The sequence below is a fragment of the Rhinopithecus roxellana genome, chromosome 1 (genome assembly GCF_007565055.1).
Source record: "Rhinopithecus roxellana isolate Shanxi Qingling chromosome 1, ASM756505v1, whole genome shotgun sequence".
Lineage (NCBI taxonomy): Eukaryota > Metazoa > Chordata > Mammalia > Primates > Cercopithecidae > Rhinopithecus > Rhinopithecus roxellana.
This window is the reverse complement of record NC_044549.1, coordinates 68,552,565-68,579,883: the sequence shown is the minus strand read 5'-3', so window position 1 is coordinate 68,579,883 and position 27,319 is coordinate 68,552,565. Positions and strand designations below refer to the sequence as shown.

Below are 27,319 nucleotides of genomic sequence, written 5' to 3'. Positions count from 1 at the left end.
ATTCAGTGTAAGATGAGCCGCAGGGAACTGCACAGTTCATTGGGAATGGTTTTGTCCTGGGGCTTGTGGTATCACTGGGATATGAACTCTGATGGGAAATAGAGGCCTCTCCTTTCTGCCAACTCTTGGGAGAGCCAAGGAAGTCAATACTTATAAGAAGGATGATAATAAAATACAGAACATACCTTGTTCCTACCTGTGAAAATACCCTACTTTTAACAATATGAGGCTCACTTCTCTTTGCTAATTATTCTATTTGGGTGGAAACATCATAAATGTTCATTTCAACATGATTTAGAATACATGCATATCCATTTAAAAATATATAAACAACAAAACGAATACTAATATTTCTTAGGTGCCAGATACCCTGTTAATCGCTTAGCATGGATTGCCACAGTCATCAAAGCAACCTCATTTTATGAAAATATGTTTATAAACAAAACAACTATTAATATTTCCTAGGTGCCAGGCACCACACTAATCACTTAACATGAAGTTTCACAGTTATCAAAGCAACTCCATGAGATTGGCACTGCTATTATCCCCACACAGGCTAATTGTCTTGTCTAAGAGCTAGTAAGTGGTAGAAATGAGATTCAAACCCAGCTCACTCTGACTTGAATCCCTGCCTTTTAACTATGATTTAAGATGTCAACCTAATATTCTCTTATATCTCCATAACTCACAAATAATCTATAACAGATCCTAGCTCTGTGTCTAATCAGCTCTGAAACATTGAGTTCTCTCTTGGTTCTAAATGATTACTAAGCTTCCTTTAGCCAAAACAGTCATACATTAGCAAAGACCTCTAGCTAGAACTGTGCTTTACAAATATTATCTAACCTCTTTTCCCTTTGCCCATGAAACAGAGTGAACAAGCAGTCAGTCATACACTGATGCTAGTGCTCTGAGGAAGTAATTAATAGACTGAAATAGTTGGAATCAATCTAAACAAATATTTAGTTCTAACTCTTGGACTTCCAATTTTCTATCTGCATAGTCAAGTATGTTAATGATAAAAAGACTTCCTGAAAGAGTATTACATTTCCAACTTTTAAAGACCCTAAGATACACAATTAGGTAATCTGTAGTTTTCTTCTTTAAATTAAAGGCAATTTTTTTGGTATTTGTATTTGCCATCATCTATCCTCACAAAGGGAGCTACAAATGGGCAAGAAGGAAATAATATGATATGACTCATCTGTATAAATTACTCAGAAACAGGAAGAATGGGTAAAAAAATTTCCTGGTGCAGCATAAAGAACCAAGAAGAACTCAGAATCAGGATCTGGGTTCAGGTCTCCTTCAGCTACTCATGACCTTGAGAGAACCACCAACCTGAGCCTCATCTTCTTCAGTCAAATCATTGCCAAGTTCCCTTCAACTCAAAAATCCTATGACAGGGCAATATATAAAGTGAAAGAAATGCAAATGAAATGTAAATTAAGATTTTCTCCTTTTCAGTGGTTACTTAGCACTTCCAGCCTGTGCCATGAAGCTAATATTGAAATAGTTTCACTCGTGTGCTTTGCTAACAGCATAAAGGACTTTCTGCTGCAAAAATTATAAATCACCCAGGCTATGGTATATGGGAATTTTATTTCCTTAAAACTGACAAGGTTCGCTGAGTGACTAAGGCAAAGCACAGAGGTGATCAAAGCCTTTTATTAGTATAATAAGCCATATCCATATCTCTGAATAAACGGGACAGCTATCTTAAAAATTACCAATGTCATTGTTTAAGCAACGTTTGCTAAAAATAGTACATGAGTCTTGAGTTTTTAATTTGTTGGAATAGTGTTCCTAGACATGAATTTCAAATCTATAGAGATTTGAAAGAAATTTACTTAAAGGATTGAAGATAACATTAGTTACAATACTATAATAGATACAATGGCTATAATTCTCAAAATTGTATTGGATGATTCTGAAATAAGATAGTCTTTCAGTCATATTCATTACCAGCAGTTTTCTAAGAATTATTAATCATATCATGTTTGCTGTAATGAATTGATTTAGCAATACAGTGATATCTGTATATATTAATATGAATGATGCCACTTCTATAGATTACATTATTAGACATGAGGACACATATATTAATATTTGAATTCTTTGGGTTAGCCATTACCTTTCACTACCAAGTTTCCAGTACTGCTAGCAGTTCCAAAATGGTTAGTGGCTATACAGGTATAACTCCCAGCATCTGATTTAGTAACGTTGATGATTCTGAGGTTTCCATCTTCAGAAACGGTAATTCTGAAATCAAAGTAAATGAACCAAAAATGGTGAAATTTATCTCATATGACTTATTGCAATTTTTTTCTGTTATTCTGTGATTGTTCAAACCATAAATCATTGCTACATTATTTGACAGCCTCATCTTTATTTAGGGTATTTGTCTACATATACATAAACATAATTGAGATATGTGACTTGTTTAGAGTTTTTAATTCTTTTCTTGCTAAAATGGTCTCAACAGCCAGTTGGAATAACCATTATAAATATTCGATAGGTTGTGACAATTTCTATTTGGTAGCTCTAACCACATTAGGCAAAGGGAAGGCTTATGGTAGATCACCATTAGTCTTATAACTGCTAATGAGGAATAAGAAAAAAATCCCTTGATAAATCAATTTAAGTCTTTTCATTGAAAGTGTTTTTTTTCTAAATGAGAGCCTTAAATTAAATGAGGTATTAGTAAACATATTTATTTCTGAAATATGTCAGCCAATACATTTTTAATGAGATGCAAAAACTGAACTTAAAAAAAATTAAAATATTCCACAACTCAGTGTGACTTTGGCAGAATAGCAAATGTGGATGGCAAACCTCAGGCCCCACAGTTAGGGACAAACATATACTTTCTGCAGGGAAGAAAATGTTTTTGTTGACAGATGCAAAATCTGGAAGAGGAAGAATTTTAAAGAACTCTGTTTTCAACGTGACTACCAGAAGAGAAGTAGGAAAATACAAAGATGAGTAAGACAGACAGCTTGGCTTAGAGGCTTGTCAGAGAAATAAAAAATGTACACAGATAGCTCATTCAAGGTAAATGTTTGTTAAATTTCTCTTTTATTTCAAATCTGCCTACATCTTTCCATCTCTTCCACTCCCTCCGTCTCACCTAGTCCATCAAAATAGCCTCCTTATTGGTCTGCCTATTTCTACTCTTGTCCGTCAGATCCATTCTTCAGTCAGTGGCCAGATGATCTTTTAAAATTTAAATCAGATTATATCACTCTCCTGGCTTAAAGCTATATCCTTGGCTCTGCCATTGCATTCTGAAAAATTTTCCTGCTGCAGCCTTTTTATAAAGCCTAATGGATCTAGCTTTTTAAAAAGCCTCTCTTGCTTGCTGTTTTGTTCTAATCTCTCTACTCTTCAGTGAACTCTAGTCACACTGGCCTTCTGCATATTCCTAGAGTATTAGAAATCCTTCCCACTTCAGGGCCTTTGCATTTGCTGTTCTGCCAGCTTTGAACACACTTCCGTGTATCCGGACATAGCTGTCACCTTCTCACCTTCAGGATCTCAGCGTAGAGGCAGTTTTTCCTTATAGATCTTTCCCAATTCACTGTTTACAGTGGGTCTCCCTGTCTCCCTGTTTTCCTGGAGCCACTTTATTTCTTCCCACTAAATTCAATCTGGAAATTTTGTTTGCTTGCTTGTTAGTTGTCTTATCACATGGAATGGTAGCATCTCTGAGGGCATGGATGCTGTTCGTCTTACGACTGAACCTCCTGGGTCTAGTACACAGGACAGCATGTAGTATATACTAGAAATATTTCTTAAGTGGCTGAGTGAATACATGAATAAATATATAACCTAAGGGAAAAATCGATAATATGTTGTATGAATTCAGAGTGGCTGAACTACTTGGGCACCAGTGCTAGACTTAACAGAGTCCTTTCAAATCTCTGAAACAAGGGGTCTAGGATGGGATCTCACTTCATAGAACTTTTGAGTAAGTATTTTAAAAACACAGGTGAAGATGTAAATGCACTGGGTTACAAATGCTGCATATACTTTTGTGAAGGCTTTTATGGATGGAGAAGCTACAGTGTTCCCGAAGACCCGGTCCAGATCTATGACTCAATCTGACGAGAGGGTATGAAGGCAGAAGAACTCTACAAAGAATTTTGGAATCAGAGGGGTGGGAGTTCACATTCCAGTGCTGTCGTTTCTAGCTGTACCACTAAAGGCAACTTACTTAACTTTCTCAGTTTTTACTTCCTCTTCTATGAAATAGAACTAACAATGTCCATCTTACAGACTGATAGCAAGAATTAGGTAAGATAGGGTCAGTAAGATCCCTAGATGTTTCCTGATATTTACTAGGCAGTGGTTCTCTTTCATCTTTTAAATTGTGTTTGCTAGGCTGGGTGTGGTGGCTCACGCCTGTAATTCTAGCACTTTGGGGGGCTGAGGCAGGAGGATCACTTGAGCTCAGGAGTTTGAGACCAGCCTGGGCAACATGGCAAAACCCTATCTCTACAAAAAATATAAAAGTTAGCCAGGTGTGCTGGCTTGTGCTTATAGTCCCAACTACTTGGGGGGCTGAGGTGGGAGGATGGCTTGAATCTAGGAGGTGGAGGTTGCAGTGAGCCAAGATGGCACCACTACACTCCATCCTAGGAGACAGAGTGAGAACCTATCTCAAAAAAAAAAAAAAAAGAAAAAAAAAGAAAAAAAAAAAGAAAAAAATGTGTTCTCTTATTTGGTCATTTGTATGTATAGGAAACATTGGACAACATCATTTTAATATATTTTCTTTTAACATAGTAATTAAATCAGCCTTATTTTTGTATTTTGACTGTTATTTCTGACAATTTGAAATCAATATGCAAATTAACTGAGTCATCCCAAATCAAGGTACAAGATGCAGACAGGGCACGAGGGCACCTGTGGTTGGGCAGTTTGTACCTGCTGGCGGTGCCTATGTTGCTTTCTGGTAGAGGCCTGGCATTGGAGGCCTTGGCCTTTGGGCTGGGGTGACCCATGCTCCTGGTGGAGGCAAGGGAGCCGAGCTGGAGCCATGGCCAGTGAGATGGTAACTGTTAGGCCTAACCATTGCTGTTGAAGGATTTGCGGGTCATTATATTTTGCAAACCAGGAAGCATATGGAGCCTCAGGTAAAACAAGTTTTTCAAAGTCTACTGAAATCTGCCCTCAATGATGGCTATTACAGAGATGTCTGAACCCAACGTGACAAAATAAGAAGCAGAGGTACAAGTCTTCCTGCCAATAAAGAAAGAACAAGAGATGCTCATAAACAAATTACTCTCTTAAATCACATCACTCAGATACAGGAGAATGTTCTTACATAGCAGCCAAAATTTATGAAGCTAAACATTTACTAGAAGATCAAGGTAAAAAAAATAAGTAAATGTATGATGAATTTTAAGTTTTTATTAGTTTACATAGATGACTACCAACTTCTTATAATAAAATGTCTCAAAGCTACAATTAAAAAAATAATTTAGCATAAGCTAAATCAAAACTCTGGCTAAAAGAAAGACACAGACAAGAAGGCCTTTTGTTCATTCACATCACAGATACGCATATAACAGTTGCTCAATAAAGACCATCTGATACCTCATTTGCCAAGGAGCAGATGCATTGACAAAAACAGAGTGATGAACAAATCTTAATTACCTCAATAATAACAAAAATAGCTTTAAAGGAGTTAGTCACATTCCATTTATAAAATAATTTGCTAGAAATTGTGAAATGCTGGCATATGAGAATTAAATATGTAAGGTGACATTTGTGTTTTATGTATGGGCTTATCTTCCATGAGGTAACACTGGCTTGGAGCATATTAAATATTCTAAGGGGTGAGATGACTCTTTAAAAGCAAAAACGCCTACTAATAACTTATACCATTAAAAATAGTATCATGACCATTCCAAAAACCTGAAGTCATCGCCTGTATCAAACTCTGACATGCTGAAGGAAATGAATACAGAAACAAGTAAAGGATTTGTCATCAGATGACTTGGATTCTAGCCTTGACTCTGAAACTTGTCAAGTATATCGCATTGCCAAGTTACTTATGCAAGCTCTGAGACAGTTTCTCAACCTTGGCACTGACGACATTTTGGACTGAACAATTATTTGTCCTAGTGGGGATAATGGGCAGCATCCTTGGCCTGTGCCCACTGGACTCCCATAGGTCTAACCCTTCCCCAAGTCATGACAATCAAAAATGTCTCCAGAGATTGTCAAAGATACCCTGGGGGTCAAAATCACCCCAGTTGAGAACTGCTAGTCTAATTCAGTTTTTAAAATCCCTTCTTCTATAATGAGATAAGATAGGTGAAAATTTCGTAACTTAAAGTGCTCCACACTCTTCAAATGTTTTCCCCACCATCATTTCCATCCCTGCTTCCTACTTTTGGTATCTGCACTGCATAAAACCCAGCTAGCTTTTAACAGTCTTAGTACAAGGCTCTCTTTGCCCCTTGTCCTCAGAGTTTCCCTGTCCAATTTCCTATGGGCCTTGTGAAATTACAAAATAATTTTATAAACTGTTTTATTATTAATTTTAAAGATTTCAGTGCCTGATATTGGTTTAGGGTCTTAACTCTCCCATTGTTATTTGCGAAGAGGTAAGAGCCTAACTCTTTTAGAACTCTAGATGAGAGAAGGACGGTGAGGGAGATCATATTTGTAGAAGGGGTAATTGTCAGTAGACTTCATTAAATCACATCATATTGCTGTGACCACTTATTCTTACTATTATCCAAATGTGGGGGTAATGTGAAGTTTGATAAACTATTCTTTTGAGAAACTCAACCACTTCTTTATATAAGCAATACAGTGTAGTAACTAAGAACATAAACTCTGGAACTAAACTGTCTAGGCTCAAATCATGCTTCTACTGCTTAGGAGTTGTGTGACTTTGGGAAAGTTAATCTCTCTGTAACTCAGTTTCCTTGTTTGTAAAAATGGGATAATAAAAGTAACCATATATATCTCATAGAGCTGTTGTAAATATGTGCAGTGCTTAGAATGATGCCTGACATGTAAAATGCACCAGGCAGGACAGGTACTTGGGCATATGTCAGTGAGAGTCTATTCATATGTCATGAATAGACCAGGGTTAGTCACATGTTCCATTAAGTGAAGCTCTGTGCCTTCCTGGACCCATTGTTTCAAGCAATTACAAAGGATTCTGTCAAGGCTAAGACAACTGCTGAGTAGTTCTGCCACTCTGAAGTCCCACAACACATTATGATGCCTCACAAAGCATATGGGTGACACCAAATAGACACAGAAGGGAGATGATATATTGAACTCATTTATTCATAGTTCTTTACTAAATACCTCCTATATATTAGGCTTTGTGCTATTTTTTAGTGATGTGAAATTATTGTTTCTGTTCTCAAGAAGCTCATAATAAATCATTACTTTTGATAATTATATATCTAGAAATAATGCCAGTGTGTTCTACACGATAACATACACATTTCCATAAGTGCACAGTAAAATGAACATTACTGTTTTCAATGGGAAAGCTGTTTTACAAACTATCTAGGTATAAAGATGGGCAGGGACCCAGAGCTGACTAGTCAGGAGACCCTATTCTTTTGTCTGTAGTGATTGGTGTAGAACCATGCCATCAAAACCATGAGCTCTTTGAGAAAACAATCTCTTTCTGCTGGGATTGTTAAATTTGGAAGATGGGAATCTAGAATTGTTGGCAATTATTTTGCCTTCCATATAGAGAAAGCATGCCTTAAGGAAGCCAAGCAAAGACAAACAGAGCCCAAGAGAAACAGAGAGAGAGAAAGAGAAGCAGAGACCTTATGACATTTTTGAGCCCATTTCTGTCCATGGTGGAAGTCAACACCTTGGATGCCTCAGTCATATAAGCCAATAATTTAAGATATTAGAAATTGACTTTTCAGCCCTTACAACAGGAAGAGTGCAGTCTTTCCAAGAAATTACTGAACTTGTTCACTTGATAGTGCTAGTAAAAGTAGAATGGAGGGAATGGATTCTGAAGATGATTCTGTGATAACTGCCTCGACAGAACTTTTTGGTAGAAGATTGATGAATGCTATCTGTAATGCAAGAAAAACCACACAGTTCTGAATATGAAAAAAAAGTACCTGATATTTCTTCATACACAGCTGTATCACATAATTTTGGCTATATCTTTCTGCATACAAAGGCTAAGTATACAGTTTGACCTGTTGCTTTTAATGTGTTTTATGGGATTTTTTTTTTTTTTTTTTTTTTTTTGACAGAGTCTTGCTGTGTCACCCAGGCTGGAGTGCAGTGGCATGATCTCGGCTCACTGCAACCTCCACCTCCCGGGTACATGTGATTCTCTTGCCTCAGCCTCCCTGGTAGCTAGGTGTGCACCCCCACGTCTAGCTAATATTTTGTATTTTTAGTAGAGATGGGGTTTCACCATGTAGGCCAGGCTGGTCTCAAACTTCTGACCTCAAGTGAAAGTGATCTGAGGGCCTCAGCCTCCCAAAGTGCTCGAACTCCAGGAGTGAGCCACCACACCCGGCCAATATTTTATGGGATTTTTATAAGCCAGAAATAAGCCATAAAGCTAGCATTTGGCCTTGGGGTACAAATTTGGCTAGCTCAAGGAAATTTTGAAATGCAACTCAATATAAATACTTAGATATTTTCTTCCTTTCAATTTGGATCCTCTACCAACTTAGAAAAATAGTTTTTCCACTAGTATTACATTCTTTTTAAAATATGAATATAGTACCTAAACCCAGTCCAAAGATAGTGATATAGGAGTTAAGAAGAAATTATTTAGGCAGATAGTGAGGGTACGGGAGTCCTCGGTAAGGTTTTCCTTTTAATGAAAAGCTGCCCCCAAATCATTTTCTTTTCTAACAAAGAGCAGCTTGTAAAATCGAGCTGCAGACATAGACAAGCAAGCTTGAAGCTTTCATGGGTGAATGCTGGCAGCTGTGCCAATAGGAAAAGACTACCTGGGACTAGGCATGCTTAAAATAGTGGCTCCATCTTCCCTTCTCTTTGCCGGCCACGTGTACAGCAAGAAGTAGACAACATGGTGGTGCTGGCCAGGCAAAGACCTCATTTGCATAATATTAGGGTGGGCCAGCCAGCTTCCCCACGAGTTATGTAAACGTCACACCTGGTCTTTGGGCCCTGTGTAAATCAGATACCACCTCCTCAAGCCTGTCTATAAAATCCTGGTGTTCTCCAACACAAGCCAGAAGTCCCATTTGGACGTTCCTCTCTCTTGCAAGAGAGGGAGCTGTTCTCCTTTCTCTTTCTTTTGCCTATTAAACTTCGGCTCCAAACTCACTCTTTGTGTGTGTCCGTGTCCTTAATTTTCTTGGCATGAGATGTCAAACGTTGGGTATTACCTCAGACAACAACGCAGCTTCAATAGCTTTATTTTCATGTTTGTTTCTGGATGAGATTTCAAAGTTTCCTTTATGGTCCATCTCATCTTGGTTTCCTCAATTTAGACTACTGACTGACTTGTAGCTATTAGGGTGATACTGAACTTTGAGCTCCTCCTAATACTTACGAAGAGTGATGGAGTAAGATAAAAAGAATCGAAAAGGTACATCTGTTCTTGGCTTAGAATAGGTTAGTCCTGACCTACCTGTGGGCCCTTTTTAAATTATTGATGGTAACAGAGAAAAGTCAAAGATGATAAAGGAGCAAGTAGTAAAAATAAAGACGTGACACAAGACTTTAATTTTCCCTACATGAAAAGAGGTCATCTAATTCACAACACAGTAAATTACCTAGAGCAGAGAGAAGCAGTTTTTCCCTCACTGTCATTTGGAGATTTTGGATCCACAGAGGATAGGAACAAATCTGGACTCATGAGATAAACTGAATCTCTCTTTCTTCATATGAGGCTCTGGGTTGCAGCCACTGAAGAGTTGACATTCTCAGTCCTATAAATCAAAACCAGTCTGGGGACACAGGACCTTTAAAAATGCTGATCTTTTCTTTTGGGGGGGCTTTAGTAACACATGACAAAAGCTGCCAACTTCACTCTATCACCCAGAAGAGGAGGATTATCCCAAAATGGAGACCTATGATTTTCCTGAGCAGTTCAGCAGGAAGCCTAACTGCTGTAGAGGGAGACAGCATATCCTTGCTTGCCTTTAAGTCACACTGGAACACTTCCTTAGAAATAAATCCGTTTAGAATACAACTTAGAAAACCACTTCTCCCCTTCTGCAGAGAAAGAAATTATGCAGTGATCATTTCCTTTCAACAAACAAACAAAATACACAAAAAAGTGACAAACTGTTTTGTTAAATTTTAAATCATCTTTATTATTGTTAGATCAAGAATAAAGTAGCTCACTTAAAATTATGTGTAATTAAAAAAAAAACAACTCAAAGGGCTTTAAGAGGCTTCTACTCTCTTTTATACATGATCAGTTCTAGAAAACATGTTTGAAAGTTGAAAGCCTGAAAGTGATGAGATAGAAAGCCCCTAAGGGAAAAATTCTAAACATACAGTGCATGTGACCACCCCCGGGGCTTACACAAACAACTTATCTGGAAAACCCCCAGCCGTTTGAGGTTGCGAAATAGGTGGGAACCAGCCAGAAACTGCCGAATGTTCAACTTTAAATGTTAACCAATAATAAGCTTGTAACTACTGTTTCTCTGTGACTTGTTTGTACCTCCCTATAAAAGAAACCCTAAAACAGCAGCCGGGGCCTCTCTCTTTACCTGCCATTGTATAAAGCGGAGAGGTCCGGGTTCGAACTCATAATAAAGCGACCCCGGGTATTTGGCTTTGACTCTGGACTCTGGTGGTCACTTACTGGGGTCTCACGACTTCGGGCACAACATTTGGGGGCTCGTCCGGGATTCCCCTAAGCCCACCAGACCCCAGGTCAACGGGTCGTCGCTGTGAGCAGATTCAGTAAGTCGGCCGGCTTGAGTCTCTGTGTTGTCTGTAGTCTCTGTGTCATCTGGAAAAATCCTGCGGGGTCTGTATCGGTGGTCGGCATAGTCTTGGCGGACGTGCTATAAGACAGCCACCAGGGGCCGGTGGGAGACGTCCCCCGGCACCCGTCTGGGGCTCTGTATTTATTAGCCCATCTGGTTCTCATTGGGAGCTAAACCCGAGACGCGCTGGCGACTATTGTTATGTTAATTACTTAACTTACTTTCATTTTTCAGGACCTACTTGGCAGGAAAAAAAAAAAAAAAGAGTACAATACTTCTGGTTTTACTCTTTTCTCTATCTCTCTTTTCTATATCTCTCTTTTCTCTATCTCTAGGATTCTACTACCATGGGTAATAGCCAGAGTACTCCACTCTCCATTCTTATAAATAACTTTAAAGATGTTAAGGCAAGGGGCCATGACCTTAGCATAGAACTCAGAAAAGGGAAATTGGTATCTTTCTGCCGCTCGGAATGGCCCACCTTCGGTGTTGGGTGGCCAGCTGAGGGGACCTTCTGTCTCCCCATTATCATTAAGGTAAAATCAAAAATTTTCCTGCCGGGGCGGTCAGGACATCCTGATCAGATCCCTTACATCCTGGTGTGGCAAGACCTTGTGGAAAACCCACCCCCTTGGCTAACTCCTTTTGTGCTGACGCCAGAGCCATGTAGGGCTCTGGTCGTACAGTCGACAGAACACCCCCGTAGGCCAAAAACACCGTCCGCTCCCCCAGCCCCTGTGTTAGAAGACAGTCAGGATCCCCTGCTTTTAGAACCCCTGCCTTATCATCCCCCTCCTGGCCCTCAGCCCCCAGCCCCCCCAGGGGACCTCGAAGAGCGGGAAGCAGCAGCTGCTGCTGCAGCCAGGGCTGTCAAAAGTGAAAGTAACTCTGGGGGGCCGGCGGGGCGGACGCGCGGACGCGCTCAACGGGAAATAAGCTCGCGCCCCCCTGATTCCACTGTGGCTCTCCCCCTGAGGGAAATAGGACCCCCCGATGACACGGGCAACCCTAGACTCCAGTACTGGCCATTCTCCACTAGTGACCTGTACAACTGGAAAACCCAGAATGCTCGGTTTTCTGATAACCCTAAAGATTTAACAGCTCTTTTAGACAGTGTTATGTTTACCCATCAACCAACCTGGGATGATTGTCAACAACTCCTCAGAATTTTGTTCACAACAGAGGAACGAGAAAGAATACAGGTAGAGGCCAGAAAACTGGTTCCAGGAGATGACGGCCAACCTACCGCCAACTCTGATCTCATTAATGCTGCCTTTCCCTTGACCAGACCTGCATGGGACTACAACACGGCAGAAGGTAGGGGAAGGCTACTCGTTTATTGCCAGACTCTAATGGCGGGTCTCCGGGCTGCCGCTCGCAAGCCCACCAATTTGGCCAAGGTATATTCCGTGTTACAGGGAAAAACAGAAAGCCCAGCTACCTATCTAGAAAGACTGATGGAAGCCTTTAGACAGTTTACCCCCATGGACCCGGAGGCACCCGAAAACCAGGCAGCTGTTGTCATGTCTTTTGTAAATCAGGCAGCTCTGGACATTAAAAAGAAACTCCAAAAATTAGAAGATCTAGAGGGAAAACAAGTCCAGGACCTCCTCCGAATCGCCCAAAAAGTATACAATAATAGAGATCTCCCAGAAGAGAGACAGATTAGGGCCACTGAAAAAATGACCAAAGTCTTAGCCGCAGTAGTTCAGAAAGAACAGTTACAGTCAGAGGGCACCCAACCCAAGCATACTCCTAGACACAATTTAAAGAAAGATCAATGTGCATACTGCAAGGAAACGGGTCACTGGGTAAAAGATTGCCCCAAGAAAAAACAGCACCAACTGGGGTAAGAACAATGGCAGCCCAAGGCCTCATCAATATTAGTAACCCAAGATGACTAGGGAAGACGGGGTTCGGACCCCCTCCCCGAACCTAGGGTAACTCTACAAGTGGAGGGGTCCCCGGTTCAGTTTCTGGTCGATACCGGGGCACAGGATTCAGTCTTGGTCAAGCCTTACAGGAAATTATGTAATAACTTATCCTGGGTACAAGGGGCCACAGGAGTTAAAAGATACCCTTGGACAACTCAAAGAACTGTAAATCTGGGAACGGGAGAGGTAACCCACTCCTTCCTGATTATTCCCAAGAGCCCTTGTCCTCTATTAGGGAGAGATCTGCTGACAAAAATGGGAGCCCAAATCCATTTCCAACCGGGGGGCCCCAAAGTAACCGATTCTCAAGACAAGCCAATATCTGTCCTCACAATTGCCCTAGAAAATGAGTATAGACTCCATCAGGAACCGGCACCTCCTGACCAGAATATCGGCCCCTGGCTACAGCGCTTCCCAGAGGCCTGGGCAGAAACAGGAGGTTTGGGACTGGCAAAACACCATCCTGCCATATTTGTTGAAGTTAAACCTGGGACGGATCCTGTTCGGGTACGGCAGTACCCGATGCCCCTAGAAGCCAGAGAAGGTATTACACCATACATCTGCCGGCTCCTAGATCAGGGAGTTCTACGCGCCTGCCACTCAGCATGGAACACCCCGTTGCTGCCGGTACGTAAACCTAACAGTAAAGATTATAGGCCAGTACAAGACCTACGAGAAGTCAACAAAAGAGTCATGGACATTCACCCCACTGTGCCAAACCCAACACCCTCTTAAGCACCTTAAGCCCTGAAAAACAGTGGTACACCATCCTGGATTTAAAAGATGCCTTTTTCAGCCTGCCTTTAGCCCCTAAGAGTCAGGAACTTTTTGCATTCGAATGGACAGATCCCGAGAGGGGCATAAATGGCCAGCTAACGTGGACCAGGCTACCACAGGGATTCAAAAACTCCCCAGCTCTGTTCGACGAGGCCCTCCACGAAGATCTGGGTGAGTACCGGCGACAGCACCCTGAGATCACTCTTTTATAGTATGTTGATGATCTTTTAATAGCAGCTGAATCCCCAGAGGCCTGCCTACAAGGAACCGAAAGCCTCCTAAAGGCTTTGAGAGATCTAGGCTACCGAGCCTCGGCAAAGAAGGCTCAGATCTGCAAATCAGAGGTAACCTACCTAGGATACCTGTTAAAAGGGGGGCAACGCTGGTTGATGGATGCCCGAAAAGAGACTGTTCTACGTATCCCTAGACCCCAATCAACACGACAAGTAAGAGAGTTCTTGGGGTCGGCAGGGTTCTGTAGACTCTGGATACCGGGCTTTGCTGAATTGGCTAAACCACTATACCAGGCAACAAAAGAGCAGCAGCCCTTTAATTGGACAGAAGAGGCTGAGCTGGCTTTCCAACAAATCAAAACTGCTCTGCTATCAGCCCCTGCGTTGGGACTCCCTGATGTCTCCAAGCCATTCCACCTATACGTGGACGAAAGCCGGGGCGTAGCCAAAGCAGTATTGACTCAGTATTTAGGTCCTTGGCAGAGACCGGTTGCATATTTGTCGAAGAAACTGGACTCAGTGGCTGCTGGGTGGCCTCCTTTCCTCTGGGTAATCGCGGCCACTGCCTTAATGGTCAAAGACGCTGATAAACTGACCATGGGCCAAGAATTGCAGGTCACTACCCCACATGCCATTGAAGGCATACTCAGCCACCTGATCGGTGGCTTAGCAATGCCCGGCTCACCCACTACCAGGGACTGCTAATAAACCCCCTCAGAATAACTTTCATGCCCCCAACGGCCCTAAACCCCACGTCCCTACTGCCAAATCCGGACTTGGAGAGCCCACTCCATGACTGCTCTGAGATATTGGCCCAGGTACACGGAGTCAGAGAAGACCTACAGGACCGGCCACTGCCAGACGCTGACCTCGTCTGGTTCACCGATGGAAGCAGTTTCATCCACCAAGGACAAAGGTACGCGGGAGCGGCGGTAACCTCAGAAACCAAAGTCATTTGGGCAGAACCCTTGCCCCCGGGAACGTTGGCCCAAAAGGCTGAACTGGTGGCATTGACTCAGGCCTTAAAATTGGGGAAAGACCAAAAACTAACGGTACATACTGACAGCCGATATGCCTTTGCCACCGCTCACATACATGGAGCAATATATAGGGAAAGAGGGCTCCTCACGGCAGAAGGAAAAGACATTAAAAACAAAAAAGAAATCCTGGCCTTATTAGCTGCCCTCTGGGAACCCAGAAAACTGGCGATTGTCCACTGTCCAGGACACCAAAGAATAACTGACATGGTCTCCCGGGGAAATAACCTGGCTGATCAGACTGCTAAAAATGTGGCTCAAACCCCTTCACAGCTCCTAGCCCTTCAGCTGCCTGACCCGGGGCCCCCAGAGCTACCCTCTAACCCGGAGTACTCAGAGAGCGACCTCCAGTGGATAAACGAGCTCCCTATGGCTCAGATCCATGACAAGTGGTGGAGAGACTGTAAAAACAACATTATTCTCCCAGACAAATTAGGACAACGGGTACTAGAATGAATCCATCATAGTACCCATTTAGGCTCAAGGCGAATATTGGACTTAATAAGACACTCAAAACTAAAAATCAGAGATGGTTCTAAAAAAGTTGAACAAGTGACTAAAAATTGTGTAGTATGCCAACTCAATAATGCAGGAAACCAACCCCAAACCACTGGAAAAAGACAAAGAGGAAATAGACCTGGGGCTTATTGGGAAACTGACTTAACTGAAATAAAACCAGGAAAATATGGATACAAATACCTACTAGTTTTTGTAGATACTTTTTCAGGATGGACAGAAGCCTTCCCAACCAAAAAGGAAACTGCCCAAGTCGTAGCCAAGAAAATCCTAGAAGAAATCTTGCCCAGGTATGGCTTCCCAGCTATGATAGGGTCGGACAACGGGCTGGCCTTCATCGCCAAGGTAAGTCAGGGTCTGGCTTCCATTCTCAGGGCAAATTGGAAATTACATTGTGCATATCGCCCCCAAAGCTCAGGACAGATAGAAAGAATGAACAGAACATTAAAGGAGACCCTAACTAAATTGACCATGGAGACTGGCGCTAACTGGGTAGTCCTTCTCCCCTACTCCCTGTTCAGGGCAAGAAACTCCCCTTACAGATTAGGTCTCACTCCTTATGAAATAATGTATGGTAGACCTCCCCCTATTGTCCCTAACCTAAAAGACAATCTCATCAAATCTGATGTCGATGATGGTGTTGAACTCTTATTTTCCCTACAAGCCTTACAGAAAATTCATGAAGAAATCTGGCCTAGACTAAGAGAACTATACAAAACAGGACCTCCACCCGTTCCACACCAGATCCAGCCAGGAGACTGGGTTCTCGTCAAGCGACACCAACAAGAAACCTTAGAACCAAGGTGGAAAGGGCCGTTCCAGGTGATCCTAACCACGCCAACAGCACTCAAGGTAGAAGGAATCGCTGGCTGGATCCACTACACCCACGCCAAGCCAGTGGACCCCCTCTCAGACTTCGTCGGGCCCTCCACAGAGAAAACGGCAGCTTGGAGAATTGACCGGACTAAAGACAATCCTTTAAAACTCACCCTGCGCCGTCAACAACCGTAATTATGGTGTCCATCTCCTTTGTGACGCTCTTGCTTTTGTGGGCCTTCAGCTGGAAAATCCAAGCACAGCAGGCTTCATCCCCGTTTGCCTGGCGTTTTTTCCTGACAGAGAATTGGACCAACTACGCTCAGACACAGGTACAAGGCCATCTTCTGGCCACAGCTGATTGCCCCCCTCAAGGTTGTAGCTCTCCTATCTATGTTAATTTTACTGATTTCCAGGCACAACTGGGAAAAGTCACCCCAACTATTTGCTTTCTCTTTGACCAACAAATCCCCTATTGTAAAAACACATGGGTTGAACAAAGCGTTGGTTGCCCCTATAGCTCATGTAAAATCCACACTGTCAAGACTCTCACGGCCTCAGAAACCCTCTCGAGCCAAGTGTGGAATTCCCATAATTTTTTAAAACTGCCACAGGCTACACATGGGTTATCTGGGATCCCTGGGACTCCCGTTGGACCTCCCAACAGAAGGGGGCCATGTACATGACATCTGGGACAAAGTGGCCTAGCAGCCGCCTCTATCTATGGCGCTCACTTGTTCAGATCCAAACCACCCTCCACGCTAACGTTCAGAAACAGGAACAGAACTAAACAAACAACTCTCCACTTTAACCTCCTCCCGCCCTTTCTCCTGGTTATCTCTGCTGAGGGAGGGGTTACTTCTTGCGAACGCCAACAGTCTGGGAAACCTCTCTGCATGTTTCTTTTGCGCTACCCTAGGACAGCCACCCCTGACGGCCGTCCCGCTCCCAGCCCCCTTCAATAATTCCCTAACAACTTCCAGCCAAGGATCTGGTTCAAAATCTCACTGTTCAGGCCACTAAGAGCCTCCTATGTCTCCCTGTTACAATAGTTCCCCAACTAACCCTGCGAACCCCTGCTGAATATCTAGAAGGAGACTACGTGCCTTCCTTCAGGACAAAAAGGGCTGTATTTCTTCCCTTAGTAGCCGGTGTCTTACTCACCACATCCGTAATAGCGGCAGGGTTAGCAGGAGGAGCCCTAGGCCACGCTCTCGTTACTACCGCTAACTCTCCCAACAATTCTCCATAGCAATGGAAGCTTCAGCCGAATCCCTAGCCTCATTACAAAGGCAACTGACCTCCCTTGCCCAAGTTACTTTGCAAAATCGGCGCGCCCTAGACCTGCTTACTGCCGAAAAAGGGGGCACTTGCCTTTTTCTCAAAGAAGACTGCTGTTTTTACATAAATGAATCTGGGTTAGTAGAGACGTGGGTCTAACAGCTACACAAACTCAGCCTAGAACTACAAAAACAAAAATTCAATTCCGCAGCTGATAGTTGGTGGAGCTCCTCCATGTACTCCCTCTTAATGCCCCTAGCAGGACCATTGCTAAGCCTACTCCTCCTCCTCACCATAGGGCCATGCATACGAAACAGAATAATAAACTTTGTCAAAGATAGAATCAACACTGTCCAGTTAATGGTCCTTAGAACACAATATCAACCCATCATCAATAAAACAATTGAAACAAACATATAAGACCCAAGATTGGCTCTTGAAGACACAACTAAAAGGGGGGTAATGAGATAGAAAGCCCCTAAGGGAAAAATTCTAAACATACATGCATGTGACCACCCCCCGGGCTTACACAAACAACTTATCTAGAAAACCCCTAGCCGTTTGAGGTTGCAACATACATGCATGTGACCACCCCCCGGGCTTACACAAACAACTTATCTGGAAAACCCCCAGCCGTTTGAGGTTGCGAAAAAGGCGGGAACCAGCCAGAAACTGCCGAATGTTCAACTTTAAATGTTAACCAATAATAAGCTTGTAACTACTGTTTCTCTGTGACTTGTTTGTACCTCCCTATAAAAGAAACCCTAAAACAGCAGCCGGGGCCTCTCTCTTTACCTGCCATTGTATAAAGCGGAGAGGTCCGGGTTCGAACACGTAATAAAGCGACCCCGGCTATTTGGCTTTGACTCTGGACTCTGGTGGTCACTTACTGGGGTCTTGCGACTTCGGGCACAACAGTGAAACAACAGATTTACACATTACAAGGGAGGCTAGACTCCTGAAGAGCTAAAATTTATTACAAAATCCCAAACATAGTTAAAATAATTATTGCTACTGTCACCAAGTAGCCCCATTTTTCTAAGATGGTTTAACTATTTTTCTCTCTCTCTTTTTTTCTCATTCCCCTGGTCCCCTACTTCCTACTTAGCCCTTTAGAAATGCAAATATAGCCTTTTACCTCCCCTTCACCAGACACTCCCTACAGGGCAAGTTCATCTATGTGCTTAGGCGCTCCAGAAAGAAACTTTCACCCCCCTGGGAGGCTGCCTCAATTTTTCAAAACTCCCTCCCACCAGGAGACTGCCTCAAGAGATATGAAACTCCTTCCTACCTGGTGAGTTTGCAGCCTAGTCCTGTCCACGAAGGTGCCAGCAGTCACAAGCTTGACCACCTAGTAGATAAGGCACCAGAGTATCACATGTTTTGCTTGCTTCCTCCTCTACCTTTTCAAAGTACCCGCTTTCTGTTCCAAAAGTGAAGTGGTACACTTAAGGCAGGACACCTACATTTCTTCCCTCAAGCTAGCTTTGGAATAAATCACTTTCTTTATACCAGACCTCACTCTTGTTAATTGAACTCTGCAAGGGGTGAACGACTAACTTACATTTCATTAAGACTACTTCTCAGCTCAAGCAAACTGGGAGGATGGCAGAGGGGAGGATGGCAGAGTTGTCACAGGAGGCCTGGCTCCAGGAAGCAACAACTGCTGACCCCAGGTGCCATCAGCGACGCCCTAGAATGAGGGTGGTTAGACAGGCATCCCCCAACCAAAGGTCTCTCGTACACCATAAGGCAGGACAGAATTGGGCACGTGTCAGCGAGCGCCTTGTTAATAGACCAGAGGAACTTCACAGCCACAGAGGTACTTGCTTTTTCTACACAATTAAAATAAAGATCGAATAATTGTGTGATTTCATATAAAAGCCCATTCCTGGCTAATTGTGACATAGGGGAAGACAGGGCAATACTGGCAACATATCCCCTCAGGGTACCAATAGACTGGAGGAGGCAGGCAGCAGCCCCTTTGAGCAGATCGTGGGCTTTCTAGCTCCCATCCATTCCTGGCTTGAACCTCTCTTTAATGTTCCTACCAGGCCCCTGCAGGCCTTGGAGACTGTGAACCCTGACTTTAAACCAGCAGCAGCATGTGCCTGAGTACATGGGGCAGGGATTTAGGGTAGCCTGTGGTTATAAGTACACGATCTACCCCCTCTTCAATGTTTCCACTCCAGACATACTGGACAGAAAGAACAGAGCAATGGAGTGGGAGGGGACAATGGGTGTGGTGTGGTAGTAGCTTCCTATGGCTGCCATAGTGACACACCGCAAACCAGGTGCTTTACAACAATAAAGATTTATACTCTGGAAGTGGTGGAGGATGGCAGTCTGACATGAAGGTATTGGCCAGGTTGGTTGCTGCTACAGGCTCTGTGGGAGAAACCTTTGGTTCTCTCTCAGCTTCTGGTGGCTGTTGGCCCTTTTTTTTTGGGTGTTCCATGTCTTGCAGAGGCATCACTTCAATCTCTGTTTCCATCATCACATGGTGCGGATGTGTGTCTCTTTACGTTGTCTTCCCTCTGTATCCAAATTTCCCTCTCCTTATATAAGGACATCAGTCATTGGATTAGGGCCTATGCAATCCAGTACGACCTCATCTTAACTTGATTACATCTGCAAAGGCCCCAAATAAGGTCACATTTTGAGACTCTGGGTGAATATGATTTTTACAGGGATACTGTTTAACCTGTAACAGGTATCAGGAGAGAAAACCCCCCAAGGCTGTTAACCCTTGTTTGAAGCCCTTAGACAGGGGCAGAGGGAGTGATACAGAGGAGGGGTTCTGCTTCTGTGGGCCTGGCACCACCTCCCATGCCCACTGCTCAGCCTCCTTCCAGCCTGTAGAAGGCTTGGTCTTTCCCCAACAGCAGCTAACAGAGACTTGCAATTATTGCTCTCTCAGTGATACAGCAACAATCAAATGAGGAGTATAAAAGACAGTTTGGGGTAGTAATGGGTAATGTACAAAATAATAAAAGTCCAGTAGGAAAAAATAGATTAGGGCCTGCCTGCAATTTTAATTTCTTCTGTAATTAACCCAGTTTGTTGATTGGATTAAACTACATCTCCCATTTGATATTTTTCTTGTTACTCTGGCCAAGCAATAAATATTTACTTTAGTATTAAAATTATAACCAAAATTAGGGGAGGGTCTACACCAAAATGGCAACCTATGGTTTTCTAAGCTGTTCTGCCTGGAAGTTGAACTGCTTATGAGAAAGGCATTGTCTTTACTCACCCTTGAGGCAACAGCAATACAGCATAATTGTGGAATACAATGCCCAAGAAATAGTCACAATGTGGAAGGAGTGGAGAGGTGGCAATGAAGAGACAAGGATAAAGATTCATATATTCAACCTATCAACAGGAGAATTAGCCTGTGACCGCAAGAGCTGACATATGGATGCAGTACAGGGGTCCCTGGCTTTGTGCCAGTTGAGAAATTAGAAAAGCCTATTGGCATGGGTAGGCTGTATGCTATAGACCTACCTGACAGCAAATAACACCAAGACTTTTCTCTGAAAAGAAAAAAAAAAAAAAAAAAAAAAGACTTGTTTTGGTCTGAATTTCCTTGGCTATCTCTTTTAATAAAATTCAAAAGGTATTTTAACTTTTAACTGAAATTTGCCCAAGCTTACATACTTGATTTCAAAAGATACGTGGAAATTCTCAGCATGATGGGAAGGAATGAATTATTTTGAATTACAGAAAGAAAGAGATATTGTTTTGTGGTAATGTGCAATTCATAAAGAGTCAGTTGAGACCCTGAGAAGATGGCTTTGGTCCCCATCTTAAGAAAAAAAAAAGTATTTTGGATAACAAATTTAAATGTAGGTCAATAGAGAGACATCTACTCCAGGGGTAATTTCAGGCAAACCTGTCATCGATCTTTCTGTGTAGTCTCTGTGACAGCAATAGACATCACTATTGAACAGACACCCTGGTGACAAAGTTCCCTTAGAGATAATTTGCTTTCCGTTGTAAGATTTGGGTTTAATAAACCGCTGAACAACCTGTGCATTTCAGGCCACCTGAAGAACAAGCTGCATTCAGATCCTATTGCCCTTGTCTGCAGCATTGCTCAAAAGAAAAAATAAACTTGTGTTTGTTTAGCCTGGTTTGATCCAGGTTTAACTTCCTCTGAACAACAGTTTGAAAGCCCTTTAAAATAACCTGGAAATAACTCTCTGCCTGGGGCTGGATGAGTATTAAAGATCACAGAGTTAATTTTAATTATTCTTTGTGACACAGTGCATGATGAACATGAGAAATCCTTTTCTTGGGCTGGTAAAATTTTGTGATTTTATTTATTCACATGGTAAACATATAACACTGAAAACACCATGTCTTTGGGAAAAGGAAATAAAGTAAAGGACACGTTTGGATGTCATTTTGTCTAAAATTTGTTTCTTAAATTGCTATATTTAATTGATGCAAGATCTCTCCATGTTTCCATTAATATAAGATTTAGAATTCCTTTCTTCTGAGAATTTAGGACCTGAGACAATTTCAACATAATTCCATAAGGCATGGTGAGGATGAATGGGGGTAAGGACAGGAAAGTAATATTATTTAAAGCATTATTATTTGCAATTTTCTATACTTCCATATACTTTTACCAAAGCATCATAATAAGTAATACAACTTTTATAATGATAAAAAACTTATTAAAATATATAAGGCACTCAGGAAGTTATATATAACAAAATCAGGACAGTAGAGTAGCTTGTAAAAGAACAGTTTAATAACAAAGTGCAGCTGTCTCTAGAAATAATTAGAAATAAAGAAGACATGGACAGAAATGGACCAAGAGACACAGAGGAAAACTGTAAATATACTAAGTTGAGTGTTGGGCACAAGGAGATGCTTAAGAAGTTTATTAAGCACCTACAACATCCTACTGGGTGCTGTTGGCTGCTTGCATTTATCATTTAATCTGCACAATTCTGAGGAGTATCATTATCCTAATTTTTCAGTTAAGAAAAATGAAACCCAGAGAAGCAAATTAAAACATCCAAGGTCAATGTAATTTATAAGAAATAGAGTGGAGTTTTGAGCTCAGGGCTCACTATACAGCCTGTACCCTTCCTACCCTGCCATCCTACAGTGTTGGAGGGTATAGGAAAGAAAGAAAACAAGAAGTAAAAAAGGTAACCACATATAAGAGATTTTCTGTAAATTTGCCATTAGATCTTTGGTTATAATTAAATAGTTCTCTCTTTTTTTTTCTGTTTGCTTTCTAATTTTACTTGTCGAAATAGATTTTCCTAATATTGAGAAATCTGTGTCCCTTTTAATGTGTCTGAAAGCAGAAGCAAAAGTAAAGAATACGTGAAAAATAACTTGAAGTTGAAATCACAGAAGCTTCCTTTACCTCTTGGTAACTAAAATGCCTGGAAGACAATACTAATTATTAATTAGAAAGGGGGGCCCACTATATAGATTATATAATTTAGTAAAGAGAAGAGGTTTCTGCGAGAAAATAGCAATATTGGCCACGCCAGAAACAAAAAAATGTTTTAATTGTGCACCCAATTCGCAACTCTTTGGTGATTTCAGGATCACGCTTTATTTGTTTCAACCCCTTATACCAGAACTTTATAATATTTCCAAGAGAGAAAACTAAAGTGGAATCTACTAGTTCATTCACTTATCACGATAGAACACCACTGTCAAGGTTCACTTAAAATCCCCAAGGTCTCTCCCTACCCCCTAAAGCAGCTGCATCTTTGCCTTCTGGGAAGCACAGAAACTCAGTATCACCAACAGTCATCCATTCTAAGCTTTCCTGAACTCCTGACATGTCTCCATTTCAGCCATATTCATGTACTACCAGAGAGCCTAAATCTATGCCTCTCTATGTGCTAGACATGTGACTTGGGAGTCTCAACGTCTCTGGGCTCCAGACTGCCATCTCTAAAATGGGGGTCATAATTAATGAGCACCTCAATTTCATAGGTTTTTTTGTGAGAAGGTTAAATGTAAAATTCCTGTGACACATTTATAACTGTGATGGTGCATGGTAAACAACTAGTAATTGTTAGCTGCAGTGATCATTTCTGTTGTTATTTTCAGCATCATTCTAATAACCAATAGTAACAATATTTTTTAAATGGTTCAAAGTTCAAAATTAAAGAACAAAGGAAACTTGATGTTGCTATGATACATGGAAACCAGTATCCACTTGCCATAAATAGTGGTAATCATAAAAAATAAATGTGGTAAAAACACACCTAAGGTATTATATTCTAGCTAGGTAAACTTGTCTCCCAGGATTCTCAGCCTAGGAACTACTTTTTTTTTTTTTTTTTTTTTTTTTTTTTTTTTTTTTTTTTTTTTTTTTTGGTAACAGAGGGATTACTGAGGATTTCAAAAGTGTTCAGACATGCTAGGACCAATCATGAGTTTCCCCTTGATATTCTCAGAAGGAGTGTAAGAGAACTATGTTGCTCAGTGCTTTTTAATATCTGTATACTGTGTACCGTCCGAGATGATCTGAATACTTGGAGAAGTGCCAATCTTGTGAAACCTTGTGAAACACACATCTATTTCAACCATTCTCCCATGATCAACTTCCTTTTACAGTGGTACGAATAAGTATAAACTGTGTTGGGCAAATCGCATAATGGCCAATTCACGACCTTCCAAAGCTGCTGAATCTACTCACGTGGCATTGATGTTACACTGCCTCAATATATCATCACTGCATTTACCCAAATGATTTCCAGAACTCAAATCCCAGGTCGTATCCATCTCTTGGTCTCCCTATCATTTTACACAGTCCTTTATATACAAACAGGCACACATTAAATATGTTGATTGGATTAAAATTCATTTAGTCTTTAGAATTTTAGAGACAATGATGACAATTCCTGGGATTAGGACTGATTTCTAACCTTTCTTGATGTGTGGGTAGAGGTCACAGATTACTTAGGATTTGGAGGCAAATTACAACATTCTCCCCCAAAACGAAGCTATGCACAATGGTTTTGAACACTTTCAGGCCTTCGGAAGAATGTCCACATCACAAAACTGAATAGAGAAATCACTGTCTGGGATAAACAGAGATGTCACTAAAAAGTTTAGTCTTGAGGGTGTGTCAGCTGTATTTACTTTTTCTGTTAAGCTCAATAAAGCCTGCTATGAGCTGGTGTTAATACTTGGGTGTTCTCTTCCCAGGGATATTATTTTTATGTTTTCTGTACCTTCAGATCTGTTTTGCATAGGGGAAATTTCCATGATCAACTCAAGTCCTTACAGCAATCCTCCTCTCATTTCTAAATGATTAGACTCAACTATTTTCTTCCCTAGATAGCAAAGAAAGTGATTTCATTTCAAGGAAAAGCCTTTATTCTTTTCAGACAAACCATCTAAAAAGAACTGTGAAGTTGCACAGGTAATGGGCTCCCATAAATAATTCTCATGATGACAGAACATTTAAGGACTTGATATATGAGTCCTCTCCTATTTAATAGCCCAAATCTGCAAGGACCTTTTCCTAATTCCAAGGGGAAGTTGATGACCGAAAAAGAGAAGAGCTTGAGAAAGGAGCAGGAAGCTCTTATTATTAAAAGTGTCTTGGTGGAAAAGTAGAAGGTAGTAATTTAGATGCGATAGTGATAAAGGGAATTTGATAAGGATATGAAGGGGAGGGGTTTGAGGAGAACATTTCATTGTGAACCTGACCTACTTAAAGCAAAGAAGAGGATAATATCTGAAGATACTTGCACTATGTATATGTAAAGGAGTTTTCTGGCAAATCCTCCTCTAATAATCAGCACACTACATTTACTGAAAAATCTGGTAAACGGGACTTTTGTGTAAATATTAAACTCAAAAGAACTATGAAAGGAAGATAGTGTTCTGAAAACAGTGATAACCTCAAGCAACAAACAAAATGTGCTACAACTATTTCCAAATAATCCACAGCAGCAAATTATTCAAATTGGATCCCTGTAATCAGTTTAAAAATGAGATTGGTTAGTATTATCCCTAACGAATCATGCTTTGTTGCACTGTTGAAGTGTCCAATATTTCAGATCAAGTCATGCAGAACTGTTAGACATGTCTACACTGGGTAAATATCAGGAATTTATTAGAATCTTTGAGTTTGTGTGTCTGTATGTGTATATGTAGCAGTGAGTGTGTGTGTGTGTGTGTGTGTGTGTGTATCAGTTAGCTGGAAAATTAAGGAGCAGAATGATTTTTAATATTTATGAGTTACAGTGCTATATAAGAAAATGATGTTAATAGCAAATTCATTTTCTTAAAAATTAGGTAACCTGAATAATAAGTGATTTTGGGATACTCACTTTGTAGTGGTCACATAGCAGAGGGAAACAAAGTTGAAAAGAATATAAAACATTGGGAGGTCTGTATAATTACTCAGCAATCCTACAAAGTATGCCATAAATTAGAGCTGCAATTATACCACTGTGCTTGGAAAATAGGAGGCTGGACTTTTTATATAAGCATTCAGGTTTATTTCTTAATATCTATCTCCAGCATAATGTAAAGTGCACTTCTGGAAATGTGGCTATGAGAGTTAATGCTTTCATTGCTGCTATTTACAACCAGTTTGCAAATTTTTACAGCATCTTCATAGTCACATTGCAGTTAAGTGGAAGAAAGAAATATCTTGCCATTCTTGAAGTTCCTGTCAAGAAAGAGAACCTTAAAAGTCACCAGAAGATAAAGTTTTTATGGATCTAAAATTTGCTGTGAACCATATTCCTTTTAGGAAAAATGGTATAAAATTTACCTTTAAAATACAGGCTGTTCCTTCACAATTTTCAACTCTGGTCCTTTCTATAAACAATATACTTTAACATATCTATTGCTAGTGAATTATTTATTCTAAAGTATCTAGAATTCTGTTAATTGTTTTTCTGTTAGATGTAAAGATTTGCATAGTTTGAAAAAAGTGTTTTGTGAATATAAATTACAATTTGCTAGTTTCTTGCCAGTTTATGGTATACCACTGAATTCCAGATCACTCACTAGCATTACTCTTCTGATGAAAGAGCAATAAGAAAGGTCAGATAGACAGATAGATAGAGAGATAGATAGATAGATAGGTAGATAGACAGACAGACAGACAGACAGACAGACAGATAGATAGATAGATAGAGAGATAGAGAGAGAGAGAGAGAGAGAGAGAAAGAGAGAGAGAGAGAGATAGATAGACAGATAGATAGATATACAGTTGACCCTTGAACAACACAGGTTTGAACTACATGGGTCTGAACTGTGCAAATCCTAAAATACACAAATTTTCTTCCACCTCAGCCTACTCAACTTGAGGAGGATGAGGATAAGGACCTGTATGATGATGCACTTCCACTTAACAAACAGTAAATATATTTTTCTCTTCCTTATGATTTTCTTAATAACATTTTTTTTCTTTTTTCTTTTTTTATTATACTTTAAGTTCTAGGGTACATGTGCATAACGTGCAGGTTTGTTACATATGTATACTTGTGCCATGTTGGTGTGCTGCACCCATCAACTCGTCAGCACCCATCAATTCGTCATTTATATCAGGTATAACTCCCAATGCAATCCCTCCCCCCTTCCCCCTCCCCATGATAGGGCCCGGTGTGTGATGTTCCCCTTCCCGAGTCCAAGTGATCTCATTGTTCAGTTCCCACCTATGAGTGAGAACATGCGGTGTTTGGTTTTCTCTTCTTGTGATGGTTTGCTAAGAATGATGGTTTCCAGCTGCATCCATGTCCCTACAAAGGATGCAAACTCATCCTTTTTTATGGCTG

The 27,319-nt window shown here is 41.2% G+C and overlaps 1 protein-coding gene across 1 annotated transcript in view; it reads right to left on the bottom strand.

The window, feature by feature from the left end:
* LOC104657379 (contactin-4) overlaps positions 1-27,319 on the bottom strand; it is a 153,100-nt gene that overhangs the window by 72,822 nt on the left and 52,959 nt on the right. Inside the window, exon 2 of the mRNA XM_030920845.1 lies at positions 2,135-2,262. The gene's annotated coding sequence lies outside the window, so the exon portion shown is untranslated. The remainder of the gene's footprint in view (positions 1-2,134; positions 2,263-27,319) is intronic.